This window comes from Jaculus jaculus, chromosome 10 (assembly GCF_020740685.1).
Source record: "Jaculus jaculus isolate mJacJac1 chromosome 10, mJacJac1.mat.Y.cur, whole genome shotgun sequence".
Taxonomy (NCBI): Eukaryota; Metazoa; Chordata; class Mammalia; order Rodentia; family Dipodidae; genus Jaculus; species Jaculus jaculus.
This window is the reverse complement of record NC_059111.1, coordinates 70,677,766-70,697,194: the sequence shown is the minus strand read 5'-3', so window position 1 is coordinate 70,697,194 and position 19,429 is coordinate 70,677,766. Positions and strand designations below refer to the sequence as shown.

Below are 19,429 nucleotides of genomic sequence, written 5' to 3'. Positions count from 1 at the left end.
CTTCTTGAATCTTGATGGGCCTTTCTTTTAAGAGACGGGGGAAGTTTTCTTCAATTATTGTGTTAAATAAGTTCTCCATGCCTTTGGTCTGAAATTCTTCTCCTTCTGGTATTCCAATGATTCTGATATTAGGATGTTTAAGTGTATCCCACAATTCTCTCATGTTCTGTTCACAGGAACTTTTGAACTTACTGAAATTTTTGGACTCTCAAACTGTTTCTTCCATCCTGTCTTCCAGATCAGAAGTTCTATCTTCCACTTCGCTGACTCTATTCTTGAGAGCCTCTAGTGAGTTTTGGACTTGTTCAATTAAGTTTGCATTTTCTACTACTTTCCTATGTATCACTTCCATCGCTTTGTCCAGCTCCCTTTTTGTCTCATTTTCTGATTTTCTTGATGATTCTTGGAAATCATCCTTGCATTTCTTTATGTTTTCATTTAGTGTGGCCAGCTGATTTTTAAGGTCCTCTTTTTTTTCATTCTCCCTCAACTCTCTTAGTTCTCTTTGAATTCCTTCCAGTGTCTTATCATATTGCTCTAGCTTAGTGATGGTAGCATCCATACGATTATCTATCCTTTGTAGCTTTCCTGTCAGATCTAGCAGTAGTTTGGTCAGGGTTGCATTGTTCATTGCTTCCACTTGATGTTCTGATCCTAAACACTCTTCTATGTTTTGGTTTGTTGTGATCCTTGTTGGACTGGGTGATCTGTCTGGATTTTCTTCCATTTTATTTTTCGTGTTATTTCTTTTGCGCTGTGGTCTACCCATGTCAGTGTATGGGCAGGTAGGTGGGTGGAGCAGCCTGGGATCTAGCTTAATGCAAATCCAAGGCAGCCTGGGGCAGTTGTAAGCAGCCTGGGTTTTTGCTCACTCTTGCCAAAGCCGCCTACCTATAGCCTGACAGGGGCACCAAAGTTGCCTGAATTCACACCCAGTAATGCACCTAAGCTGCCTGCCTTTGAGCTTGAAAAGGGACTGAGGTAGCAAGCCTTGAAGGTGCCTAGATTCTGGCTGGGTACACTGGGGTCTGTAAACAGTCTGTGCTCTCCGCCTCAGGGGAGTGGGGGATGGGTGGCGATGTACAGGTAGGGGATGGCACCTGTGCTGGCGCTAGTGACTCAGTGTGGACTTATGTGGCTCTTGCTGTGGGACTGGGCCCACTGCATGTGCAATTGTAGTGCAGAGGCAGATGATGTGGGTACGGAATCAGGACACAGCAGAAACTGACAGGCGGCAAGTGATGTGAGAACAGCAGGGCGTGAGGGGAGGGGGGGCAGCTAGGAGCGTGGGGCGCTGTGGGATACCGTGGGGTGCTCTGGACTCGCAGGGGGGGAGGGGGCGGATCACGCGGGGGAGGGAGGTGAGGGGGTCCAGGGGGTCGCGGGTAGCGCAGGGGGCGTGGAGCACGTTGAGGTAAGATGGAGTGCTGGATGCTGCGGCACGCTGCAGGGCAGTCTGGACGCGCGGCGGGGGTGGGGTGCACGGGGGGGGCTCGAGGAGCGCAGGGGTGGGGCGCAGGGAGTCTTGGGGCACGCGGGGGGCACGGGGCACACCTGGTCGCCCGGGCGCTGGACGCTGCAGGGCGCTTTGAGCGCCCCTGTCGCGTGTGGGTAGGGAGCGTTGTGCGCGCTGGGCGGGAGGTGGGGGCGGGGCACGCAGGGGGGGCTCAAGGCGTGTGGGGGTGGGGCGTCGGGGTCTCAGGGCACGCGGGGGGTGCGGGGGTGCGGGGCACGCCTGGGTGCCCGGGGCGCGGGGCACTTGGCGCGTGCCTGCTGTGTGTGGATAGAGAGTACGGAACGCGTGGGGGGTGGGGTGCACGGGAGGGTGGGGCGGGCGTGGGGTGGTCTCGAGGCACGCGGGGGTGGGGCGCAGGGGTCTTGGGCGCGCAGGGGCGCGGGGCAGGCCTGGGTGCCCGGGGCGCGGGAAGCCTTGGTTCGCTTGGGGCGCGTCTGCCGTGTGTGGATAGGTAGCGTGGGGCGCGCTGGGGGGGAGGGGCGCACCGGGGAGGGGGTGCGGGGGGTGCGGCGGGTGTGGGGCACAGGGGTTGTGGGGTGCGTTGGGCCGCCGGGGCGCGTGGGGCTTGGTGTGCACGGGGCGCCGGGCCGCTGGGCGCGGGGCCGCGCCCGATGCAGTTATTCGCGGCGGGCGGGGTGGCGGGGCGTGGGTCGCGGGGGTGTGTGCTTCCCTCTTTTATCCCAATCTGTGCCCTCCCTCTTCAAAAAGTTCCTAATTTCCCTTGAATACTTGCCTTTTTTTCCCTCGTTGTTTGTAGTGCAGCTAGGCGGTCGCCATCTTGACCGGAACTTCGCCTTGATCTTGACTGTAAAGAATTTTCACATTCAGCTTTTGGAAATATATATCTGACAACCTTTAAAAAAAAAGCTTGATAAATGTTTCAACTCTTTTTGTAAAGGCATGTGTGTTTGTGTGTGTGGGTATGTTTATTCAGGTTGTGGGTGTTTGTAAGTGTATGTGACAGTGGAAGCCAGAGGACAACTTTTGGTGCCATTCTTTAGGAACACATCTTCCTTTTCTGAGATAAGTTCTGTTATTGGCCCGGAGGCTCAATAATGTTTTTAGACTGGCTGGCGAGTGAGATTCAGGGATCTTCCTATCTCTGTGTCCTTCATGAATAGCACACACTACCTGGTCCAGTTTTTTATTTTATCTTTTTACATGTGTTCTGAGGATAAAACTCATGTCTTCTGAGCAAGTATCCTACAGATTAAGCTATCTACCCAGCACGCAACTTTTCTTTCTGAAAAGAAAAACAAAGAAAACAAAAGGATTATGATTTATCAAAGTATGATAAAGTAAACCACTAGATATAGATGCTTTCAAGCTGAGTTGTACAGTCATGAATTTGCTGCCCAAAGTACAACAGTCTTTTAATATCTGAAGCCATAGAAATTTACTAATTTATGTTTAAGCAAAAAATGCTATAATTAAAGATACAAGTAAATAAATTGTACAGGACAAAAGAGATTTGAATACAATGGATTTGAAAAGATAGTATAGGAATGAGATAGGGTGAAATACAAAGCATTACCTAGCCTGATGAGAAAGAAATAATGTGCACACACACATGTATTCTATGTCTCAGCCTGTAGAGCAAGAATATCATGTGTTGGGTATAGATATGGTATTTACTAATAATCTTATCCCAGAAGGCTTTAAACTTTTAATACTCTAGTAAAATTTCTTTTTCATATCATGTATTCCTTTTTCCTTGCTCTCTGATCTTTCAGCTGCTTTTTTTGGGGGGGGGGCTTACAGAATACTGGGCAGCTATAACTGCTGTTTTTACTACACAGTAAGCTGGAATTAGCTGCTTTACAATTTCTTGGTATGGTCCTGTATTAGTAACAGAACAGCTTTCTTTTGTCTCTCACACAGCTATCCTTCAAATGTAGATTTTAGTTAGCATATTTTTGTAGTTTGATGCTTCATTTCAATAACACAAAACATTTGTCTTACTTGGCTTAAGTTGCTATTACAAATTACTTTTGACTGGGTTGCTTATGAACAACAGAGATTTATTTTCCACAGTATTGGTAGTTGTGACAGTCTGGGAAGGTTTTGATAAGAACTGTCATGGTTCACAAATTAGTGTTTCTTTTGTGTCCTCACATGGCATAAGGAGTGAATGGTTCTCTCTTGAGACCTTTTGCTAAGTTGGCCATTTCTGTTAATGAATCCTTTGTATACTTGACATAATCTGTCTCCCAGACACCCCAAATATCAATGTTATCACTCTGGGATATGATTTCCTCCCAGAGACTTGGAAGAGACACCGATATTCATGCTTTCTTTTCTTTTCTTTTCTTTTCTTTTCTTTTCTTTTCTTTTTTTTTTTTTTTGTCAACTTCAATTTCTCTTGTCAGAATGTAAAACTCAGGAATAAATAGACTATCCCAAATAAGATCTGGCAAGCCAATCCAAAATTCAATGCTTACTTTTATTCAAATGATTATTTGTAAGGTTTGTTTGAACCCGTGGCCAACTATAATCATTGCAACATGCTGCTTATAACTTTTGATAAAGTGAGTCTAAAAGAAAATTTTAAAACTAGTGTTTTCTATCTGTAGTCACATAATTTTCACTAAATTATATTTCAGAAATGAAGTCCTTATTTTTATATTATAGAAAATTGTTTTTATTCACAAATGTTAACTATTTCTCTCAAAATTTTCTTTTGAAATGCTATACACCATCCACCTTGTTTCTTTTTAAATGTCTTTAATCAATATAGAGACATTCATCTCTGCCCAAAGTAAAATTAATCAATTGATTGACATTTTGGGGACTCAATAAAACCAATTGTCAAATTTACCCCACATTTTTGTCTATCATTACAGATAAAAACTGACAAGGGTTTCATTGAGGCAATGATAATTGATTACTTTCTAATATAGTACCTCATAATAGAAAGTCTTTTAATGGCCTTCAGAAGCTCATACTGACACGAAAATAGCCATTCTCTTCCTTTAATTTCAATAATCCTAAGATTCTTCCAAAGCTGGCATCTGTTATTCATAATATATACCTAACGATATGGTTGAGAAGTACAACCAGAATTCCTATATCAGAAGAACTTGTCTGAATAGAGACCAGAGGGATGAGGTATAAGTCTGCACTGACCCTGCACCACTTAGCCTTGCAGCAGGCAACAAATGGCGTATGTGGGCCCAGATCTTTCTTTTCCACTGAAGTCCTTCCCTTGCATTATTTAACTGTTGAACTCATTTTATTGAATCTTTAGAAGATTTTTAAAAAATCCAATTTTCAACATTCCTTAGCTGAAATATCTTAAGTGGGATCCACATCCAGTCACAGAGGACTCTAAAAAAATCTGTCTTACTCATTTCATGAACTTGCTCTGTGGATATCTGGTATATTTTTTGCTTATGAAATGCAGAAAATTCTATAGATGAATTCCATAAAACTTTAGCATTGAATACAATTTTATTCTAATTATTAATAGTAAGTATAGAAAGAATTACTTGTAAATGTGACCTGTTTTGAGTTAATTCTGTTTTTTCTCTGTGCTTGACTAAATGACATTATCATATAGTTTTCTTTGTCTTTCTATATTCAGATTATAGACACATGGATAATAGATAGGTGGATGATAGATGATAAATAGATATCAGACATTTTAAGCCTTAATGAAAGATTGCAAAGAACTTCACTGGGATGCACTACCAAAACAATTTAGCCACACTGAAATGTAAATTTGATATGCCAAAGCACTCCTGAGACAGTTGCTAGGCTCCTTGCAGAGCCTTAAGCAGGTGCAAATAAATTAACTTTGTGATAAGAACCGCACCTGTTAGAAAGCCAAATTTGGAAGTAGTCTGGTAGCAAATTCTAAGATACCAGAAATGAGAAGAACATATTAAATTTCAAAGAGCGATTTGAAGTGATATCTACCCACTGATACACATCTGTAATCATGGGTTAAAGTCTGAAGAACCTAAGCAATTCATACTATTTTGTTTACTGATGTTACATCTCAAGTTGAAACATGCCAGTCAAGTCTTGCATTCCCAGAATTGTCTTGTTATAAACATTTTATCCATGCCTTTTCCAACACAGGAAAATTCTCAATAGGATCTGATAGTCTGGGCATTCCAATAAATAATTACTTATTACTTATCATTATTCTGGTTTCATAGTTTTAAAATCCAAGTTATTATTATTATTAACAACATATTTTCTATGAATACATCATGTATTGGTACCTTCTTTTCCCTTGTCCCTGTCCCCATTTTGCTGGAGACCCTCCTCAGTGGGGTTGCAGGCATGCCTCTGGGCATGATGTCTCAACCTATGGCTCTTACATTCTTTTTGTGCCCTCTTCTGCAAAATTCTCTAAGCCATGGTGGGTAAATTTTAAATCTACTTCCATGATGAGCTCTTATGAGCCTCTATATCTCTTCTCTGGTAAATGTTGAGAATACTCAGGGTCTGTCTCCTTTACCCTAGCACTGATATCAGGTTTAGCATAAAAGTAGCACTCTTGCTCATCTCCCCAGTTTCTTTGTGGTTTTAGCTGGGTCTTGACTGGAGGGGTAGTTTATCTCCTGGGGTCACATTACCTTCTGAAAAAGAAAAACAGATTCTCTAATGGAGAGTGAAGTCTTTAAATGGGATAAGCATTTGATGTATGTAACTCATGTTTTAGCCAAAGACTAGTGAGAACTTGACACTGTAGAGCATAATCTTTGTCTCCATAGGATTCTGATCTGATTCCCAATTCCACACATGAGTTCCTTTGCACTGAGCAAATCTCTTAGCCAATCAAAAGCTACTGGTTACCCACAAAGGCGGTGTGCCACTATTGCACTAATGTGTACACCCTGTCAGGGAGTTTGCTTCTGAGTAGCTTAAATTTCTGGTTGCTCAGACTGTTGTTGGCCACTTTCCACCAGTAGCGCATGTAGCATTTTCTAGCACTAGATAGGCTAACTGTCTGGGGACTGGCTGTCTTCTGGGTTCCAGAAAGATTTCACCATGCTCTGTGTCAGTGGCACATGGTGTCTTCAGGAAATTAAACAATCATTCAACCAATGGGATCTCATGAAGCTAAAGCTTTTGCACAAACAAACATACCATAAGCAGTGCCTATTTCTCACTGAATGGGAGAAAATCTTCACCACCTACACCACTGGAAGAAGCCTAATATCTAGAATCTACAAAGAACTAAAATAAATAAATAAATAAATAAACAAACAAACAAACAATAAATAAATCAAACAACCCACTCCAAAATTGGGGCAGAGAACTGAATAGGAAGTTCTCAGTGGAAGAAATACAAATGGCTAACACACGCTTAAGAAAAGGTTTAACATCCCTAACCATTAGGAAAATGGAAACCAAAACTACTATGAAATTCCACCTTATCCAGTAAGGATGGCAATCATTAAAAAAATTAGCAAGAGGGCTGGAGAGATGGCTTAGCAGTTAAGTGCTTTGCCTGTGAAGCCTAAGGACCCTGGTTTGAGGCTCAATTCCCCAGGACCCACATTAGCCAGATACACAAGGGGGTGCACATGTCTGGAGTTCATTTGCAGTGTCTGGAAGTCCTTGTGTGTCCATTCTCTCTCTCTCTCCCCCCCCCCCGTTTTTCTCTATGTCTGTCACTGTCAAATAAATAAGTAAAAATAGACAAACAAACAAACAAAAAATTTTAACAACAACAAATGCTGGCAAGAATGTGGGGAAAGAGGAATGCATATCCACAATGGAAATCAGTTTGGAGATTCCTGAAAAGGATGAACAGAGAGATACAAACAGATCCAGTTATTCCCTTACCAGGCATTTAATGTTCCATGCTTCACTGCAAAGATATTTGCTCAACCATGTTTATAACTGCTCAGTTCATTATAGCTAAGAACTGGAATCAACCCAGGTGCCCATCATTTGTTTATCTTTAGACAAGGTTTCTCTGTGTAGCCTTTAGGGTCTGTAACTCACTGTCATCCTGTCTTAGCCTCTCTGGTACTGAAATTACCATATCTGCCACAGTTATGTTTTTTTTTTTTTTTAATATTTATTTATTTGCAAGAAGAGGTAGGGGGAAAGACGAGAGAACCAGGGCCTCTTGCTACTGCAAATGAGCAAATGAACTCCAGATCCATAGGCCACCTTGTATCTTGCTTTCTTTAGATAATGAGGAGTTGAGCCTGGGCTGTCAAGCTTTGCAATCAGTGAGTTTAACCACTGAGAATACCCCCAGATCAAGGTTATCGTTTTTTAACAGTAGGTTTTGAGTTTTTACCATTTAAAAGTATTCATTTAGGCTTTGAGGAGATGACTCACTGTTGAGAGTAGTTGCTATTTAAGCATGAGAACTTCTAGGGACAGAGACCACCAAGTTTAGCTCCCAAGAACCTACATAAAAAGGTGGACCTGGTGCTGTAGAGGTTACTTAATGGTTAAGTCACTTGTCTACAAAGCCAAAGGACCAGTTTTCAGAACTACATGAGCCAGATGCACAAGGTAGCACATGCATCTGGAGTTTGTTTACAGTTGCTGGAGGCCCTGATGCACCCATTCTATCTCTTTCTCTTTCTCTTTCTTTGTCCCAAAGAAATAAAAACAAATCATTTTTTTTTTAAAAGCCATACATGGTCATGCATATCTGTAAACCCAGTCAATGATGGGTAGAGACTGGAATATTCCTTGGGCTTTCTGATGTGCAGCAGCATCAGGTTGAGGGAGGGACTTCTTCTAGTGCAATACATAGGTAACTGATAACAGGAGATTCAACTTTCTTCTCTGGTCTCCACCCACATGTGCATGGGGTATGGGCATTTGCACACACACACACACACACACACACACACACACACACACACACACACACATACACACACACACATACACATACACATACACAATTTATTTTAACCAAATAGTTCAAATTCAATCTTATTGTTTTATACATTTGGAAAGATTTATAATAATTATATGCTAGCAATTTCATTTTTCATGCTTTCTAATTTCCCTGTGGACTATAAACCATTTGTGTTTATTTTATTTTATTTTATTAGTTATGGACATACTCAGTATGTAAATAGCACATGTTGGTACCATCTTTCCCCTCATCCCTGTCCTCTCTCCAAAAGGACCTTCCTCATTGGGGATCTTCGTCATTCCCATGGGAATTGTGGGATGGGCATTGTGGGGGCATCCATCAGTTATGGCAAAGAGGCAATGTCTCTGTGCATAATGTCCCAACTTATGGCTCTAACAAAATTTCCACCCCCTCTTCCATTAAATGAATTGAGCCATGTTGGGTTTTAAGTCTAATTCAGTGATGGGCCCTTAGGAACCTCTAGATCTGTGGTTTGGTAGGTATTGAGTGTCCTCAGTGTCTATCTTCTTCACCCTTGTGCTGATATCAGGTTTATTGAGAAAGCAGCACTCTTACTCATTTCCCAAATCTTCTATGGTTTCACTTGGGGCCCTGGTGAAGTGCTATGGGTCATTTCTGTCCTCAGGTCCCACTTACATCTGAAAAAGAGAAGCATATTCTCCAACAGAGAGGAAAGTTAAGTCAGCACAGATTAAATGTGATAACTATTATTAGTTTAGAGAGAAGTTAATGGATGTAGACCCTCTTGTAGCCCAAGATTAGTGGAAGTTTGATATTGGAAAGCAACTCATTATCTGAATCTGATTCTGACTTGCTTCCCAGTTCCAGATATGGGTTCCTTTCCACTGAGTGGATCTGTTAGTCAATCCAAGAGCAGTTGGTTACTCACCATGGCTGTGTGCCACTATTGCACTTGTGTGAGCATCATGTTAAGTTGTTTGCTTCTGAGGATCTTAGACCTCAAGTTTCTAAACAGATGTTGGCCACTTTCCCCCAGTAGCTCATGTAGCACCTTCTAGCACTAGATGGGCTGTCTGGGGACTGGCTCTCTTCCATATTACAGCCAAGTCTCTCCATGTTCTGTTCAATCATCTGTGTTTTTAAGTGTCTGGGATGATATATTAAGCTAGGTCTGAGTTTGTATTTCTACAAAGATTATCACTTATTTAGTGATGTTACAATATAAAATATCATATATATCTTTAAAGGCATATGTTAAAGCAATTGAATATTTTTATTCACCATGCTTTTCAAATTTTCAATATAAAGAGTACTAGATATTTAGAGTTGAAAGGGTATACAGAAATAGTTGTTATTGGAATTTTTGAGAAAAATCAGTGAATAAATTAGTATATCCAAATTGCTACTACTTCTCTAAGATAGATTTGTTTCAAGAATATAAAGATTCTTCTAGGGTTCATATTTAAAATATTTAGCAGCATACATATTTTTATTTATTTATTTATTTATTTGAGAAAGAGAATATGTGTTCCAAATTCTTTTTTTTTTAATATTTTTATTTATTTATTTATTTGAGAGCGACAGACACAGAGAGAAAGACAGATAGAGGGAGAGAGAGAGAATGGGCGCGCCAGGGCTTCCAGCCTCTGCAAATGAACTCCAGATGCGTGCGCCCCCTTGTGCATCTGGCTAACGTGGGACCTGGGGAACCGAGCCTCGAACCGGGGTCCTTAGGCTCCACAGGCAAGCGCTTAACCGCTAAGCCATCTCTCCAGCCCTGTGTTCCAAATTCTTATCCACTGCAAATAAACTCCAGATGCAGATGCCATCATGTGCATCTGGCTCATGTGGGTACTGGGGAATTAAAACTGGGTCCTTAGGCTTTGCAAGTAAGTGCCTTAACTGCTAAGTCATCTGTCCAACCCTAACACATATATACATGTGTGTGTGTATATATATATATGTATATATGTATATATGTATATATATATATATATACACACACACATATATATGTTAGATATTAGAAACACCTATCTATGCATTGAGCTCATGTTTGGAAACACCAGATGAGAATGGAGAGATGTGCCAGTGAGCAAAACACTTATAATTAAACATAAGTGCCTGAATTTTGATCCACAGACATCATGCATAATCTAGTGCTAGTCTATAATCCAAGTAGGCCTACATTGAAATTGGAAGCCATTTCAGGAGACTCCTCTGCAGCTATGGTTCAACTAGACTGGTGTATACCATGGTGAGCAACAAGCGATTGTCTCAAACAGAGTAGAAGGTGAGGACATATACCCACAGTTTGTCCTATGACATTCACATGTGCCATGATTTGTATGATCCTGTACTCATGCACATGAACACAAACACACAGACATACATGCTAATCAATAAAAATGAGATGGTAGAGATTTTCTATTGCCTATTGATAGTCGCCTCTGCAAGAACAACTTAAAGGTAAAACTAATCCAAAACAAAATTAGATTACCTTTTTGGCTCATAGATTCATCCCACATGCATGATAGTAGAGAGCCATGTGGTATGAAACTAGTCTCCACATATTTTGTTTTCTGCTTCATCAATAAGTTTACTGTCTTTATGAGAAAAATGCTTTCACTCTTAGCAGCCCATTCCTGAGCTTTGAGTGAGGAAGCTTGCTTTTTTTTGAGAGATCCAATGTTTCTTCTGGTCAAGGGACATTTGGGATAATCCCACCTCTTCTTCTTAACTTCTGTCTTGGGCTTCTTCTCATAGACTAGATTCTCTCATGTAGCAGCATGGGCTTTCTTATATATCTCCTCCATCATGTCTGAAATGATGTTATTCTTAATGTACTGAGAGAATTGTTTCTTGATTGCATCAACCACCAGGTAATGCATGTAATCTGAAACATTCTGACCCATGATGTGCTTTTGGTGTACTACTGCATTGAACTCTTTGCTCTCAGAATCATAACCAGGGAAGCGTTTGTCACTGTGAGGTATAGACAAGCCTCCATCCACTGCTCTCTTTAAGGCCCCAAAAACTTTATTGCCAGTTGTAATTCTAGCAAGATGTGCATCCAAATAGCACGTGAAGACACCAGGCTAACCATCAATGCTCTCCACATTGTATTCATCTCTAGTCACCTCCACTTGGCCTTCATAGATCTTGTCCATACCAAACCTATTGAAAAGCATGAGGGTCAACAGCAGGCTAGTACAAGAGGCCACAGCAAAATTTGCTAGGCCAACATTCATACCATATTTTGGCAGTTTGTGTGCATATGCTGTGTGGACTATCATATCTCATTCTATACAGGCATAAGCAATCTGACAAATGACATCTCTGTTAGTTACATGAACAATCATCCTGTATTTGGGTATGTTGTACTTTTTTTGTCTTGGATCACCAAATATTTGCAAGCATACTAGTCACTTTTACCCTCTCATTGCCTTCTAAATTTCATTTGGTATCTCCTAAAGTAGGCCTTATTCTTAATAACTTTAACAAACCCCATCCTGTGAAATAGAGACCCATGTCCATGGCTCTGCACAGACCTGCAGGCCAAGCAGTGCTACAGGGGGGAAAAGCCACATACAATTTGTTTTTTAATTTTTACTAACATTTTTCATGATTATAAAATATATCCCATGGTAATTCCCTCCCTCCTCACCCCCACACTTTCCCGTTTGAAATTCCATTCTCCATCATATTACCTCCCCATTACAATCATTGTAATTACATATATACAATATCAACCTATTAAGTATCCTCCTCCCTTCCTTTCTCCACCCTTTATGTCTCCTTTTCAACTTACTGGCCTCTGCTACTAAGTATTTTCATTCTCATGCAGAAGCCCAGTCATCTGTAGCTAGGATCCACATATGAGAGACAACATGTGGCGCTTGGCTTTCTGGGCCTGGGTTACCTGACTTAGTATAATACTTTCCAGGTCCATCCATTTTTCTGCAAATTTCATAACTTCATTTTTCTTTACCGCTGAGTAGAACTCCATTGTATAAATGTACCACATCTTCATTATCCACTCATCTGTTGAGGGACATCTAGGCTGGTTCCATTTCCCAGCTATTATAAATTGAGCAGCAATAAACATGGTTGAGCATGTACTTCTAAGGAAATGAGATGAGTCCTTTGGATATATGCCTAGGAGCGCTATAGCTGGGTCATATGGTAAATCAATCTCTAGCTGTTTTAGGAACCTCCACACTGTTTTCCACAATGGCTGGACCAGATTGCATTCCCACCAGCAGTGCAGAAGGGTTCCTTTTTTTCCACATCCCCGCCAACATTTATGATCATTTGTTTTCATGATGGTGGCCAATCTGACAGGAGTGAGATGGAATCTCAATGTAGTTTTAATCTGCATTTCCCTGATGACTAGTGACGTAGAACATTTTTTTAGATGCTTATATGCCATTCGTATTTCTTCCTTTGAGAACTCTCTATTTAGCTCCATAGCCCATTTTTTGATTGGCTTGTTTGATTCCTTATTATTTAACTTTTTGAGTTCTTTGTATATCCTAGATATTAATCCTCTATCAGATATATACCTGGCGAAGATTTTTTCCCATTCTGCAGGTTGCCTCTTTGCTTTTTTCACTGTGTCCTTTGCGGTGCAAAATCTTTGTAATTTCATTAGGTCCCAGTGGTTAATCTGTGGTTTTATTGCCTGAGCAATTGGGGTTGTATTCAGAAAGTCTTTGCCAAGACCAATATGTTGAAGGGTTTCCCCTACTTTTTCCTCTAGTAGTTTCAAAGTTTCCGGTCTGATGTTAAGGTCTTTAATCCATTTGGACTTAATTCTTGTGCATGGCGAGAGAGAAGAATCTATTTTCATCCTTCTGCATATATTTATCCAGCTTTCAAAACACCATTTGCTGAAGAGGCTGTCTCTTCTCCAATGAGTATTTTTGGCATTTTTATCTAATATCAGGTAGCTATAGCTACTTTGGCTTACATCTGGGTCCTCTATTCTGTTCCACTAATCTACATGTCTGTTTTTGTGCCAGTACCATGCTGTATTTTTTTTTGTTTTTTTTGTTTTTTAAATTTTTATTTATTTATTTGAGAGCGACAGACACAGAGAGAAGGACAGAGAGAGGGAGAGAGAGAGAATGGGCGCGCCAGGGCTTCCAGCCTCTGCAAATGAACTCCAGACGCGTGCGCCCCCTTGTGCATCTGGCTAACATGGGACCTGGGGAACCGAGCTTCGAACCGGGGTCCTTAGGCTTCACAGGCAAGCGCTTAACCGCTAAGCCATCTCTCCAGCCCACCATGCTGTTTTTGTTACTATGGCTCTGTAGTATAAGTTAAAATCAGGTATGGGGATACCACCAGCCTCTTTTTTGTTGCTCAGTATTATTTTAGATATTCGAGGTTTTTTGTGATTCCAAATGAATTTTTGGATTGTTTTTTCTATTTCCATGAAGAAAGCCTTTGGAATTTTGATAGGCATTGCGTTAAATGTGTAGATTGCTTTAGGTAAGATTGCCATTTTCACGATATTGATTCTTCCAATCCAGGAACAAGGGATGTTTCTCCACTTTCTAGTGTCTTCTGCAATTTCTCGCTTGAGTGTTTTAAAGTTCTCATTGTATAGATTCTTTACTTCCTTGGTTAGGTTTATTCCAAGGTATTTTATTTTTTTTGATGCAATTGTGAATGGGAGTGATTCTCTGATTTCATCCTCTGTGTGTTTGTTGTTAGCATATATGAAGGCTACTGATTTCTGTGTATTTATTTTGTATCCTGCTACATTGCTGTAGGTTTTGATCAGCTCTAACAGCTTGCTAGTAGACTCTCTAGGGTCCTTTATGTATAGAATCATGTCATCTGCAAATAATGATAACTTGATTTCTTCCTTTCCAATTTGTATCCCTTTTATGTGTGTCTCTTGCCTTATTGCTATGGCTAAGACTTCCAAAACTATATTAAATAAAAGTGGGGATAGTGGACACCCTTGTCTTGTTCCTGATTTTAGTGGAAAAGCTTCCAGTTTTTCCCCATTTAGTAATATGTTGGCTGTAGGCTTGTCATAAATAGCCTTTATTATATTGAGATATGTTCCTTCTATTCCCAGTCTCTGTAGGACTTTTATCATGAAGGGATGTTGGATTTTGTCAAATGCTTTCTCTGCATCTAATGAGATGATCATGTGATTTTTGTCCTTCAACCCGTTTATGTAATGTATTACATTTATAGATTTGCGTATGTTGAACCATCCCTGCATCTCTGGGATAAAGCCTACTTGGTCAGGGTGAATGATCTTTTTGACATACTCTTGTATTCTGTTTGCCAATATTTTGTTGAGAATTTTTGCATCTATGTTCATGAGGGAGATTGGTCTGTAATTTTCTTTTTTTGTTCTTTCTTTGCCTGGTTTTGGTATCAGGGTGATGCTGGCCTCATAGAAGGAGTTTGGTAGAATTCCATCATTTTCTATTTCCTGGAAAAGCTTAAGAAGCAATGGTGTTAGCTCTTTCTTAAAAGTCTGGTAAAATTCAGCAGTGAATCCATCCGGGCCTGGGCTTTTTTTAGTTGGGAGATTATTGATAACTGTTCGGATCTCCATGTTTGTTATAGGTCTATTTAAGTGATTAATCTCATTTTGATTTAATTTAGGTAGGTCATATAGATCAAGGAAATCATCCATTTCTTTCAGATTTTCATACTTTGTGGAGTATATGCTTTTGTAGTATGTCCCTATGATTTTTTGAATTTCTCTGGAATCTGTTGTGATGTTGACTTGTTCATCTCTGATTTTATTAATTTGTGTCTCGTCTCTCTTTCTTTTGGTCAGATTTGCTAAGGGTTTATCAATCTTGTTTATCCTTTCAAAGAACCAACTCTTTGTTTCATTAATTCTTTGGATTGTTCTTTTTGTTTCTATTTCATTAATTTCTGCCCTAATCTTTATTATTTCTTCCCGTCTACTAATTTTTGGTTTGCCTTGTTCTTCTTTTTCCAAGGCTTTAAGGCAAAGCATTAGGTCGTTTACTTGCGACCTTTCTAATTTCTTAATATAGGCACTTAAGGCTATAAATTTACCTCTTAGAACTGCCTTCATTGTGTCCCAGAGATTTTGGTATGTTGTGTTCTCATTATCATTTGACTCTATAAATTTTTTGATTTCCTTTTTGATTTCTTCATTGACCCACTCATCATTTAGTAGTGTATTGTTTAGTTTCCATGATTTTGTGTATGCTCTATAGCCTTTCTTGCTACTGATTTGTAGTTTAATTCCATTGTGGTCAGATAGAATGCAAGGAATTATTTCAATTTTCCTGAATTTGTTAAGATTTGCTTTATGTCCTAATATATGGTCTATTTTAGAGAATGTTCCATGTGCTGCTGAAAAGAATGTATATTCTGCAGCCTTTGGATGAAATGTACTATATATATCTGTTAGTTCCATTCCTTCTATGACCTCATTTAGTCCAGATGCCTCTCTGTTTATTCTTTCCCTGGATGACCTGTCAATTGATGAGAGTGGGGTGTTAAAGTCACCCACCACCACTGTGTTTGGTGTTATCTGTGACCTTAGTTCTAATAGTGTTTGTTTGACGAATTTGGGAGCCCCCATGTTAGGTGCATATATGTTTAGGATTGTAATGTGCTCCTGTTGTAGTGTGCCCTTAATCAATATAAAGTGACCTTCCTTATCTTTCTTGACTAACGTTGGACTAAAGTCTACCCTGTCTGATATTAGGATAGCAACCCCTGCTTGTTTTCTAGGCCCATTTGCTTGAAACACCGTCTTCCAACCTTTCACCCTAAGATAATGTCTATCCTTTGTAGAAAGGTGAGTTTCTTGGAGACAACAAATTGTAGGATCCTGCTTTTTAACCCAGTCTGCAAATCTATGTCTTTTCGTTGGGGCATTGAGACCGTTGATATTAAGAGATATTATTGAAAGGTGTGTATTTATGTTTGCCATTTGTGTGTGTGTGTGTGTGTGTGTTACCGGTTTTATCTGTGCTCTCTTCTGCTAACTGGTATTTGAGTATAGCTTGTTTTTTCTAGGTTCCTTATATGTGTGCTTTTCCTTTTTGTCAGCATGGAGGATTCTATCAAGTATTTTCTGTAGAGCTGGTTTTGTCTTCAAATACTCCTTTAACCTGCTTTTGTCATGGAATGTCTTTATTCTCCATCTATTTGAATGGATAACTTTGCAGGATAAAGTAACCTTGGTTGACCAGTTGTTATCTTTCAGAACTTGGAATATATCACTCCAAGCCCTTCTGGCTTTAAAAGTTTGTGTTGAATAATCTGCTGTAATCTTGATGGGCTTGCTTTTGTAGGTAACTTGATTTTTCTCTCTAACTGCTTTCAATAATTTTTCTTTGGTTTGTGTGTTTGGAAGTTTGATTATAATATGGCGAGGGGAGGTTCTTTCTGGGTTTTGTCTGGCTGGGGTTCTAAAGGCTTCCTGTATCTGTATTGGCACCTCTTTCCTAATTTGGGGGAAATTTTCCTCTATGATTTTGTTGAAGATGCCTACTATGCCTCTGGAGTGGAGTTCTTCTCCTTCTACTATGCCCTGAATTCTTATATTGGATCTTTTCATAGTGTCCCGAATATCTTGAAATTCCCACTCATACTTTTCTATAAGTTTGTCTTTCTCTTTGTTGGACTGCATTAGGTCTGCCACCTGGTCTTCTAGCTTAGATATTCTGTCCTCTCCCTCATCCATCCAACTGGTGAGATTTTCTACAGAGTTTTTTATTTCATTAACTGTGTTCTTCATTGCTAGTAATTCTGACTGGTTTTTCTTTATTATTTCTATTTCCCTATTTATGTCTTGTATTGCCTTCTTTATTTCTTTAAATTGGTATCCTGCCTCTTCTTTGATTCCTTTGATTTCCTCTTTGATTTCTTCCTTGATTGTTTTCATGTGTTCTTGACCTCTTTGAACATATTTATAATTATTCTTTTGAACTCTTTCTCAGGCATTTCCTCTAACTCTTTCTTTCTGGAGGACATTTCTGATGCATGAATACTTTTAGGTGGATTTATATCATCTTGCTTTTTAGTGTTTCTTGTGTTATAATGTATATATTTTTGCATCTTGGATTTAGTTAATGCTTGGATTTTCTAGCTAGCTGTGTATTCTTAGCTGTATCAATTGATTTGATGTAATATATTTTCAGGGTAGGACCTTAAGGTATTAGGTGTGGCTCTTAAGACTCTCAGAGTATCTACAAAGGTGTTCTTAGGGGTTGAGATTCCCTGCTATAGGAGTATTCAAGCAGGCTGAGTGGAATAAAATACTGGTAGATTCTAAAATTTAACTAAACACTGTACACATTCAATCAAAAACAGCCCCAAGTATGTATGCAAGAGTAGTTATTATAATGACCAGATCTTCTATCAACAAAGAGGTTTAGATTTCTGGTCTGTTGAGGGATCCAAGTCAGCTTGTGACCAAGTGAGACCCTTCCCTGGTGCAATCCCAGTTACCTTGGGTGATTTTGGTCTCAGTCAAGTTGCTGTCTGGGTCGTCGGGCTGCTGTTCTGATTTCTGGAGCTGGGCACTTGCTTTTCCTACGGGGCAAACTGAGCCGCTGCTGCTGCCTCTGCTGCTCTCATAGCTGCCACCACCGGAGCCACCACCGCTGCTGAAGCTGCCGCTGCCGTGACCACTGCCGCTGCTCCCCCCGAAGCCGCTGCTGCAGGATCTGCCGCCGCTGCCGCTCCTGGGTCCGCTGCTGCTGGGGCCGCTGGTACCGGTGCTGGAGCCGCTGAAGTTGCTGCCGAACTCTGCTCCTGCTTGGGTCCCGCTGTCAGTCCAAGTTGGTGTGGCCGGGTCCCGGGCCGCTGCTGTGTTCGCTGGAGCTGGGCTCAGGCGGTGGGGGAGGGGAGGGAGCCGCGGCTGCTCTGGTTGTCTTGCTGCTCCACGTGTTCTACCTCGCGGTCTTCTCCACTGCTCGCTGCCGCTCTCCCCTCATGTTTCCCGAGTTGCGGAGAGCGCGGTGTGAGGGGAAAATCCCGCACCTGGCTTTTCCTGCGGCTCGAGCTGGTCTGGCGGTTTTCTGCTGCGCCGCGGCTGCGGCGTTTGGCCGAGCTGCCTGAGCCGCTGGAGCTGCTTTTCCTGCCTGTGTGGGCTCTGGATGCTCTATAACTCTTCTACTTCTCCGCTGCCGCCTCAATTTCCTATACACCTCACTTTTTAGTAAAAGCGTGTATTTTGCTGAGTTTTTTTGGTCTTTTTCCCCCCTAGGCTGCTTTGGTGTGGTACCTACGCCACCATCTTAACTGGAAGTTCACATACAATTTTTTTATGCAAGTAAGAAAGAGGACAAGTGTGTGAGAGAGAGAGACAATTGGCACAACAGGACCTCCAGCCACTGTAATTGAACTTGTGTGCATATGCAACCTTGTGTTTGTGTCACCTTGTGCATTTGGCTTACATAGGACCTGGAGAGTCAAGCATGGGTCCTTAGGCTTTGCAGACAAGCACCTTAACCACTAACCCATCTCTATAGCCCTCCACATACTTCTTGCAACAGTTAATGAACTGCTAAGAGTGGGTGCGACTAGTAGTCTGACCAGTATACAGCTGTGAGTGTTCTTCTAGATACCTTGGTATGTACAGACCTCTGTTCATCACTTTTCAGAATTAAATATTTGGCTTCCAAGGAAATGTAACACAAATAGATTATATTTTTGTTGGTAACTGCTTTAATATTTCAATATAGACTTTATGTGTACCATATTATCAAGCCTCTTATGTCATTCCTTATCATATCAGACATGATTGCATACATATTGGATAATTAAAATTCAGTTCTTTCCTTTCATAAATCCCATACCACTTTATTTTTTGGCTTTTTACTTTTATTTTTCATTTTGTAAATTTGAGTCATAATAAGTGAGGTTTCAAGAAAACAGCTATAACGTTATCGCAAAACATAGGATTTAATTTTTTTAAAGAAATATCTGTAGATCTGGGATGATAAGCTGTCCTTTTGAGCTGCCTTGCCTAATTTGAAGAGTTAGTGGTCATGGAACTGAGATGAGCTCAGGACCTCAGCTGGCTGACTGAAGACAGACTACCATGTGTCTTTCTT

The 19,429-nt window shown here is 40.7% G+C and overlaps 1 pseudogene; it reads right to left on the bottom strand.

The window, feature by feature from the left end:
- Nucleotides 1-11,865, bottom strand: part of LOC101598455 — a 165,389-nt pseudogene extending 153,524 nt beyond the window's left edge.
- Between the last annotated feature and the right edge of the window lie 7,564 nt (nucleotides 11,866-19,429).